The 10,507-nt window shown below is 41.9% G+C and overlaps 1 pseudogene; it reads right to left on the bottom strand.

Moving 5' to 3' along the window:
- Positions 1-55: 55 nt before the first annotated feature.
- On the bottom strand, positions 56-5,351 carry LOC119580489 (annotated as a pseudogene).
- Positions 5,352-10,507: the final 5,156 nt, after the last annotated feature.

Below are 10,507 nucleotides of genomic sequence, written 5' to 3'. Positions count from 1 at the left end.
TCTTCTTCGCTTTCTATTTTCTCTGTATCTTTAATCACTTTTTTCATCTCTGATTTCACCTCGATGCCAGTGTGCTTCTCTTTAAGCAACGCCTCAGAAGGACTTCCATCCCAAGGACACACAGGGACAGTGCCGTGCCAGCTGCGAGGAGTAGAAAGGCTGACCCTGTCTTGGCGAGTGACAGGGGGGGAGCGGCGTTGGACAGGGGTTGGGTCGCGCTTCTCCCCAGTCCTTCAGATTTGCTCAGCAATCCTGCATTTTCGCATCCTCACAAACCTGACGAGAAGAGAAAGGAAACGGGAGATTAAGTATTAAGATTCGCAGTCATTGATTAAGGAGTGTATTTTCTCGGTTAATCATACAGTTATTCTGATATGACTTGGTTGTGTCTGTTGGATTAGTTAGGTAATTTAGAATTCAAATTAAACCTACATGAGAAATGTGCATACACGTTCAAACTATTTATCTTTAAATACTCGCAATCCTTAAATCCTTAAAAGTAGACCCCTTACGACATGTTATAAATCTAAAAGCACAACCTGTTATCAAAGAGGTCTTTCAGCTGCGATTTCTTCGTAACCGCCACGCTGACGAAGAGAGTAATATATTTCTCCTTCGTCAGAGCCAGCATGCGACTGTCGCTGCCATACCTGAGAAGAGAGGCTTGATTTTATCCCGTCAAATAGCGCCTTTAAAGAAGGGACGGTGTATATTGTGTTTTTAGTGGTTTGGGTTTATAAAGTTGATCTGTTTACATATTCAGTTTTTTTTACAAAATGATCTATTTCTTTAATATAATTTTTGTTACTCGTCATATATTACGCATTACATAGCATATTCCATGATCTCAATTAAGTATCTTACCATACTTTATCAATAAAAAGCAGCTTCTGCTCTAATAATCATATCAGCACAAGTAAATATCTATCTTCATCAATACATTCTTAGCAATTTTATTCTTATTTGTTTCAAGCAAAAAAATTCCAACCTACTGGTAACTGTATTCAGACTCTGTTGTGAGGTACACGTTCTTTCCCTCCAACACCTTTGCAAAGCCTATGTCATTGGTGGCAACGCTTCCCCATTTTCCTCCGCTTGTATATTCGACCAGGCTTTTTGGTACACAGGGTTAGCTGAGAACTGGAAGAATAAACCAACTGCGGCAAAAAGAGCAATGGGAACTATTTTGTAAAGATGCATAAGGTTGTTCTGTCCGTATCTCATGTATTGACCTTCATATCTATCAGATTTTATTCATCATGATCCGCTCCATTTGACCTTTAAAACATCCTCTTGCACTGTGCTCTTGAGGCCATCAGCTGGTGACTATTGACACGGGGGAGTTCAGCCAGGTGGTAAATGGCAGCAAAAGTCGGTTCACGGAAAGGGCTGAGATGAGAAAGATGTGTAGTGGATATAGGTGATCGTGCCCAGCAGGAGCGCCGTCAGCAGAACGATACGACCCGCCGTTCCTTGAATATCCTGCTTGGTCCCTGTTGGAAGTTAACAAGAATATACATACTTATCTGATGTCAGAAAAAGATGGGGGGGGGTTACGTTTTTAGACGGCAAAAGAAGAGTCAGTAATGTCTGGAAAGCATCAGAAGGGAATAAATTTGCAGAATACGCTGGAAGAAATGGCGAAGGGGATAGTGGTGGAAATTTAGAAATTACTTGGTGTGACACGGTTCACCAACCTTGTTGACAAGCTGCCCCTAGTATGAGCAGTATGCCGTCGACATAGTGAACTTGGCCCCCCGACGACCTGCTGTAACGCGTTATGATGGTTATGCAGGACCCCATGAACAGTATCATCATTACAGCGCCTGCCCATGCATCCAAGCTGAACTCCTGAGTGTAGCTTGACCAAGAGATTCCAGAACTGTTGTTCCTGGCCGACGGAGACCAGACGTGCCTGGCAAGTGGTGGGATGGAAGTTTAAGGGCTGAACGAAATCATACTGTAAAACTATGTGTTACTGGCGCATACTAGAATGATACTGAACGATGAAAGAAATCAGTAGTACTATTATATATCCATATCGATCTGATGCAGTGAAATAACTGAATTAACTGTCGCACCTGTCTAAGAGCAGCGGGAGAGTGAAGTCCACCACCATTCTCCTGGGAAGCGTCCTGCCGATTGCCACAATGACGTCGCCCTTGTCGGCTATGAGTCGCCTACCATGCCGTTCCAGGTTCCGTCGGGCTGCAACGTCCCCCAAGCGCGATCCTCAGGGCGAGACCAACTGCATCTGCACAGCAAAACATAAATAAAGCAAAAGGGGAGAGAGGAGGAGGAATGTGAAAAGCATGATTTAAATCTAAAGAGTGGAGAAAGTTGGAAACTGAACAGAGGAGCAAACCTCTTCATATATACACACAGTAACGTTTACACAAAGTTAAAAGAAATCAACCATAATAAGAAATGAAATTGAATCGTAATGTGTAGAACTCGTCAAGCGTTCCTCATCAGACGAATAAATAACCGAAATAGAACCGTTTCGGTTATCTGTTTCGTCTGATGAGGAACGCTTGACGATTCGAACGTTAGGGTGTTATTTCATTCCTTATTGTGGCTGTTCCCTTCATTTTTTCTTCACTTTTCGCATGATGATTGGATCCTTCAGAGCTCCGTTATGAAAGTTTATTGTATATTGCTTATTATTTAATACTAAGTGAAAGAGCTTCAGTTATGGTTAATGACTTGATAATTTTTATAACACTTATGAATTACTTTTTTTCATTTCAGTTACTATTTTGATTTATTGATTACACTGATCTAAGCAAATAATAAAAATGTAAGCAGAACTAAACAGTCATCTAAAATGTTCGTGTGTACTCGTAGAACGAAGAACAAAACAAAGAGCACAGCACAGTAGCAAATTATAAAAGAGAATAAGTAATCTGAAATAATAAACAGATAAAAAAGGTGGAATATCAATCAGCAGGAGTAGTGAGGACTGGAGAACAACTTTTGCCACCGTTTCACGGGATTTTTTATATAGTACTTTTAGAACTTGTACGTATTTTTTCTCTCTCTTTTTTTTAATAGCTTTGGGGAATTTTGGGTATCCTTAATAACAAATTTCCTTTTCCGGGCAAGGGAATCATTAAGACCTATTCAGTCTAATAAGAAAGATTTGTTCTTCTAAACCTTTTTATCATTCTGTTTATTAAGAGGGTTATACATCTTTTTTCATAACCTCGGTTTTATGAATTTACTTTTTGAATTGTGGTATTTATTGGTAGGTATTCTGGAGAAGTTCCTTTATTTTATATGCTTTGTTTCGGTTCAGTATGTCAAAAGCATGTCTCAGGAGGCTAATGACTCTGGCAGCTTAAAGTGCGAAAGGCTTACGTGAAGTTGAGGAACGCTCCATGATGGCCATGATATCTACGAAGGAGCCTGTGAACACGATAGTCGCCTTTCGGGCCGTAGTCAGGGATGGTGAGAGGTTGGAACTGAAGGCGAACACATGGCCATATTATGAACACTTATAACGTTTCAAAATCACTGTCCGAAGATTAACATGTATTTTTTTTTTACATATCATAACATATTCATCCTGTTTATTGCCATTCGTGCTCCAAGATTGTTTCCAGTCACTCATACTAAACTCTCACTTCCCTCCCTCTGCTCAGTCTTACGTCATCCGCCATGCACCGGAGTGTAGCCCCGTCCAGGTCACCTCTTCGGCTGGCTACCTCCTCTCGCGGCCCGATGAGCACGCCCGCCCCCAGCAGCAGCCTCAGCCCTTCACTCCACTCCTGCAAGTCCTGCGGCAAGTCCTTAATGAAACCGAGTGGACCGTGCACCGCCAGGACGTGTCCTTCAGGCCTCGTCAGCATCAGCGCCAGATTCAGGGACGAGGGACCAGAGAAAGGTCCGAATTTCAGAGCCTGACCCCAGTAGCCAGCATCCAACCCGTTTTCAGATGTACTGGGAGATCTAGCGTGACCTGATATTGCTCCCAAAGCATCACTCTGCCGTCCTTCTCCGCACGGCCACTTGTAACTGATACAACAGTCAACGATCATTACCATTTATGATTTATTATCATCATTATCAAAAAAAACAAAAAAAAAAAAAAAATTATCATTATCAATACTATTATTATCACTACTATTATCATCATTTCTATCATTATCATTACTACTACTTCTACTACTACTACTACACACACACATAACACACCACACACCACCAAACACACACACACACACACACCACACACACACACATATCTATCTGTCTATCTATTTGTCGATCTATCTATCTATCAATCTATTTATCTATATCTATCTATATATATATACACCATTATTACCATGGTTTTATTATCATTATTATCATTCTTCTTATCATATTGATATGATCCTTCTTACTTATTAATATAGTTTTTCATTATTATCATTATTAATGTCAATTTATCATCATCCTTATTATTATTATTATTACTATTATTATCATTAATAACAGTAATGACAATGATAATAATAATAGTAATGATAATAATAATAATAATAATAATAATAATAAAAGTATAATAATAAATTATTATTATCACTATCATTATTACTATTATTATTATTATTATTATCTTTATTATTATCATCATATTACCATTATTAATATCATAATTATTATTATTATTAGTGCCCAAGAACTTCATCGTATTCTAGGTTCGTTTTACCTAAAATTATGTAAATCAGCGCACGCGCGCGGGCAATGCGTGTGTGCATGGATGCACCCCATTAAGTATCATGCTGTGACCACGGTTGCTCAAACATGAACCTACCGTTAAAAAAAATCGTTATGATACTAATCGTTATGATGCTAATCAGTATCACTCACTCATTATCACTATCGTTATTATTATCATTATCTTCACCATCCTCATTACCACCCTCATCATCACCATCATCACCATCACCATCACCATCACCATCACCTCATCACATATTTTATTATTCTGCAGGCAGCCAATACCTTAGTTATCTAGTCAGGGATCTTTTGCAATAGTAATATCTATTGATTGGCCTAAATTACATAGCCATCAGATTGATGCATCTACTAACAAAACGGTCCGAAACTAGAAGTCCAATCATAGCGAGCAAATGACACGCCACAAAGCTTACTGCGTCCATCACACTTACGTAGACGTTCTTCAACAGACTTCGAAAGGTGCCGTCCGACAAAGGAGAAACCTGAGGCCCCGACCCATGCTTTCCCAAGAAGCCGTTCGAGAGTGTGGGCGTGGGCGGGGAGGAACATCGGCAGAAGGATCACCAGCTGCCGATTCGACCGCCGTGCCGAGCGAGAGGGCGAGGGTCGAGGGCATTCCCCATCCCGACCCCGAATCCCCACTGCTTCGAGGCGAGCAGAAGGGCCCTCTTGGTCGTGGTCTCCAGCGAAGAGGTTCTGAAACGAGGATTTCTTCATTTTTTTTTTCTGTGAAGACTTGTCATGTGATTTTAATTGTACAAACTATGGTTAATTGCGAGTAAAAGTTGTTACTCAACGAGTTCTGTTTGAAAGTGAAATTATGTGCACAATAAAAGGTTTGAGTTGGCCTGTCACAGCTGTTACGTATCTGGACTTCGGCGCAGCAGGCAAAATGGCAACGTGGAAAATTATGTAAAGTACACCAAACACACACACACTTACACACACATATATCTAAACAGTTGTAAGCTAGTAACACCAAAGCAGGACGTCATCAGGATTCCTCCTGTGTTCTGGACGATTTTTACGGGGATAACCCCCTCACTTGGTTGTCCTTATACCCAGAGTGTGCGTGGTGTGTGTGGGTGTACATACACCAAATTGTGTCGGATACTATGTCAGGAATCTAGAAAAAACAGTGCTTAGTAAAAATTACGAATACTGAGTGTGGTGCTAGTTAACAGGGTGCTATACCTGTTACCTCGGGAGAGGTACATTAGACTGGCCTTTCCGGAGGACACGTCTTCCGTCGATAAAATAAGGTGGATGAGGAGGTTACCAGTTGCCGCCCCTCCAAGAGGAAGGCCCGCTAGACATGGTCCAGGGAAATGGATATCCTCGCGCTACGTCTATGTACGACGGGAACAACAATAATATGTGGCCATGATGGTTAATGCACTGTTGCGGGGATCTCCCTGCAGAACAAAGACGACTACCAGCCTAAAAAGAAAAAAATACGGGGAATACCTGGTTACCAGGTTCCCGAAGGAGGCCGCCGCTGAGGAAGCACTGCATCTTCCGGGTGTTTTTAAAGCCCGGAGGATTTATAAGGACGGACAGCCCTTGAACAGGCTCATCATTGTATGGAGCGGTGAACAGCCGCCACCTAAAGAGTACATAGATACATAGAGCCGAACTCCATTCGACCATGGTGCTCAGAGGTTGTGGTCTGCTACAAGTGTCAGGGTTATGGCCACGTAGCTAAATATTGCAGGAAGGAAACAGCGTGTGCTGTCTATGCAGAAGCTCAACCAGGCAAGGACTGCCCTGCAAGAAACAACGAAAAGGACAACGACAACGAAGACGCAGCCATCATCGTGAAGAGGTGCGTTAGGTGCGGAGCGGAAGGTGTGACGGCCTGGCAGCGTAACTGCCCCCACAAACAGCCACAAGCACCCCCCCCCCACCTGCCCCGACCGTACCCATCGACCGCGGAGTGACGATGCCCAGCCCAGCCACACCCACCCACCCAGGGCCGTGTGACGTCACCAACCCACAGGAATTCCCGCAACTGCCAGGGGGATGGATACGGTCGAGGAAATAAGAAGCATCAGGCAAGAGATTGCTGAAATGAAAAAAAGCATCAGGCAAGAGATCGCTGAATTGAAAAAAAAATGATAATGGAAAACAAAAGTGATCGTGTAGACAGGGAAAATGTGCGTTCTGATGATGTTAGTGATGTTGAAAATACGAATGAGGTCTCTGATATTATTATTACGCACGACGAGCCATCTGAAAACAGTGACAGTAAAAATGCCGCCGACGAAGATGCGCAGGAAACGGACGAACTGTGGGACATCACTCAGAAAATGGTATCAGGTACGGATTATGCGTATAGTATCAATACGCGGAAAGCGCGCAGGCAGATAAATAAACAAGATGCAACACAGATACGTAATTCAGTACAAGAAATATGCAGACTGAAGGGTTTTCATCAAACACAATTTGACCAATCAGCTAATCATAGGGTGTGATGGGGGACAAGAAAACAATTACTTTTCTTTCATGGAATATACGTGATGTCAACCGTAGAATTAATGACTTGCTTTATTATATTCATAACAATAATGTTGACGTTATCTGTTTACAAGAGCCCTTCACATCAGCCACTAAAATAAAAACCGCCCCTAGAATTAGAGGCTACCACTCCTATACGAACTCAGGAATGACAGGCCTATTGATTTATGTCAGTGACACCATACCGCATAAGTTGGTGCAGAAATCTAATGACAATAATGTGCAATATCAGCATTTACATATTCAAACAGCCTCTGGATTTTTCTCTCTGTACAATGTATACGCAAGGTGTAGAAAGTTTCAGACTGATTCACTGCCCAACTTTCAGAATCACGGCACAATATGCATGGGAGATTTTAATGCTAGACATTATACATTTGGAGACAGTCAATGCAATGAAAATGGCGAAGAGTTCCGACATTTTGTGAACAACAGATCTATGACAGTATATGATAAAGACAGGCAAACTCACGTGGCGGGGAGCAGGCTAGATTATGTAATAGGAAGGGATCTTGTGCATGGAACGTCAGAAGCATGCTTGCAATAGAGCTAATCAGTGACCACTTTGCAATAGTAACGAGATACGCTGTTGATAATGCTCAGTCTACAAAAACAAATAGGCTCAAAATTTCTATCCCCCCTTACCTTGAGCACCACTTAAAATCACGTATCTATGACTGGTATAATGATTACACAGTAACAAGTGTTGATAAATTTTCCATGGACATGACAACAGTGGTCACTGATTACTACAACACCTGGGTCTGTCCAAAGAAAACCTTCAAGAATAACAACTCACAGTGCTCCAAACAACCTAAGTGGGTCGGTCACCCTACATTATTAAGGGAACAAAAGCGAGTTCAGGAGCTTTATGATATCTACAAGCAGAATAATACCCGTGACAACCTTAATCATTTTCTTAAGACTAACAAAAACCTGCGGGAATTAAAAACTCATTTCAGAAATGAACACTTTGAACAGTTCCTGCAAAGCATTAACAATAATACCTCAATGTTGGAGGTCTGGAAAAAAAAAAATCGAATTTCAGGCAAACCAACTAACAACCCCGCAGTTCCATAGTCCTCTTGCACAAGCAGATATGCTCCTTAGTCAATGGGCTGGAGCGTCCATATTGAGCTCACTTCCCACAAATATTCAGGATCACCTTAGTCAATCTAAAATTACACACAAATTTGCCATTGAGATTGGATGTTCTGATACTGACCCCTCAGACTTTGCTGAGGTCACTGAGTGGGAACTGAACAATGCATTGATCAAAGGAAAAGCGTCCGCCCCAGGTGAGGATGGAATTACCTATAGTGTCCTCCGCCTTATAGCTCAGGTACCTGGTAATCCCCTTTTGCACCTATACAGGTTAAGTTTGTCACAAGGTATTCTGCCTGGCCCCTGGACACGCAGTCTAATCATCCCTATACCGAAATCAAACACTGATAAATACCGACCAATTTCATTGACCTCATGTGTATGCAAAGTTCTAGAAAGGATAATTTTGAACAGACTCAGGTACAGGTTACAAGGTAAATTATCTCACAGACTGTTCGGATTTCTATCGGGACGTAGCACACAACATTGCTTTGCGGAGTACTTTTCACACTCTAAACCAGGGAAGCACACTGTTTTTCTTGACCTTAAGTCAGCTTTTGACATTGCAAAGAGAGAAGTTATCCTTGAACAATTAGTAAGCTTTGGCATCCGGGGTAAGATATTGAACTGGATTAGAATGTATCTCTCGAACAGATCTGCAAGTGTCCTGTTCAGGGGAGTGAGAAGTTCCACTTCACAGTCTTTTGAACTTGGGACGCCACAGGGAAGAGTTCTCAGCCCTATGCTGTTCAGTGTCATCATGCACAAGCTGGTGGCATATATCCCACTCGGGGATGGTGAATCCATTATATGCTACGCTGATGACATGTCGACAGAATCACAACAACGGCTCATGAGTGTGGATTAGTCATCTCCGCTGAGATGGCTCTCAATCCATATATCATACCTCCACCCACTTTTCGCATAGGTGACCAGGAGCTTGACATTGCCACAAGTATAAATATCTCGGGTGGAACGTAATGATGCAGACCTAGAAGAAATTGACTCTGGGAGAGATTGAAACCTTTGAAAGTTCTTGTCGGAAGAGAACATGGCATCAATGTTAAACTCGCTAGACTGTTTTACTTGGCTTTTATAAGGTCAGTTGTAGACTACCATGCACTGCACTTGTTGCAGTGTAAGGAATCAGAATAGGTACTTGGAGGTAGTGCAAAATGAGCTATGAGATTATCCTCGCGCCCGAGAACAGCAAGAATAGTAAACATGAGATCAGAATTAAACTTACCATCCATTTCTGATAGAATAATATTTATTTCCACCATATTTGGGGTCAAGCTCTGAGGGAACCCTCGTATCTCTCAGATTTCCAAAACAACTGCAACATAAAATCACGCAAGTAGACGTGACCTATCACACACATGCGCGCCCTCTGATACACAAATCTCCATGAACATTATAAAACTCAATGTTCCAATTAGTAAATACCAAAGGTCGATCCATTCCACCATGGAAGAATTCAACATTGATCGTGCACCTTACATGTCTACCACAAAAACAGGTGCATAACTGTGTGTTGAAACAATTGCGCTAGCAACGGTAAAGGAACACACAGAATCTATGGCGATGATGCATATGAGTGTTACGCCGACGGATCCGTACAGTCTGGATACAAAGCTGGTTGTGCTTGCGCTGTATACAAAATGCTTACTACAACATCAAGTTAATATGAGAATACAAACTGGGTCAGCACTACACAAACGGAGCTGGCAGGTATACTCCTCGTAACGGAATTCTTAATGTCTAGGGGCTCTGGAGTAGTTTTCTGTGATTCTCAAAGTGCTCTTCGGACGCTAAATTCTTTCAAAGCAGGAGGCGACGAGGAAATTGTGCGTTGCATTAAACGTAACGTAACCTATGCAACAGAGCGTAATTTCAACATTCAAGGATAATGTGAACATAGATCCTGGCATGCCTCTTGCTAGGGTTGCACATATATTGAAAAGTTCTCAAAGTTCTTAACACTCAAAGGCCTGAAAGCTGTACCATAAGGCACTACGATCAGTATAGAGATGGCAAGCCTTCCTATGGGTGGCACCGAAGTCAAACCAGACAGTGTGACGTGGTTATTGCCAGAATACGTTTAGGTTTAGGTTACAGAATGTACTAGCAACTGCACAGTGCAAGAAGTGCAGATGAA

The sequence above is a fragment of the Penaeus monodon genome, chromosome 13, assembly GCF_015228065.2.
Source record: "Penaeus monodon isolate SGIC_2016 chromosome 13, NSTDA_Pmon_1, whole genome shotgun sequence".
Lineage (NCBI taxonomy): Eukaryota > Metazoa > Arthropoda > Malacostraca > Decapoda > Penaeidae > Penaeus > Penaeus monodon.
This window is presented reverse-complemented; position numbering and strand designations above follow the sequence as displayed.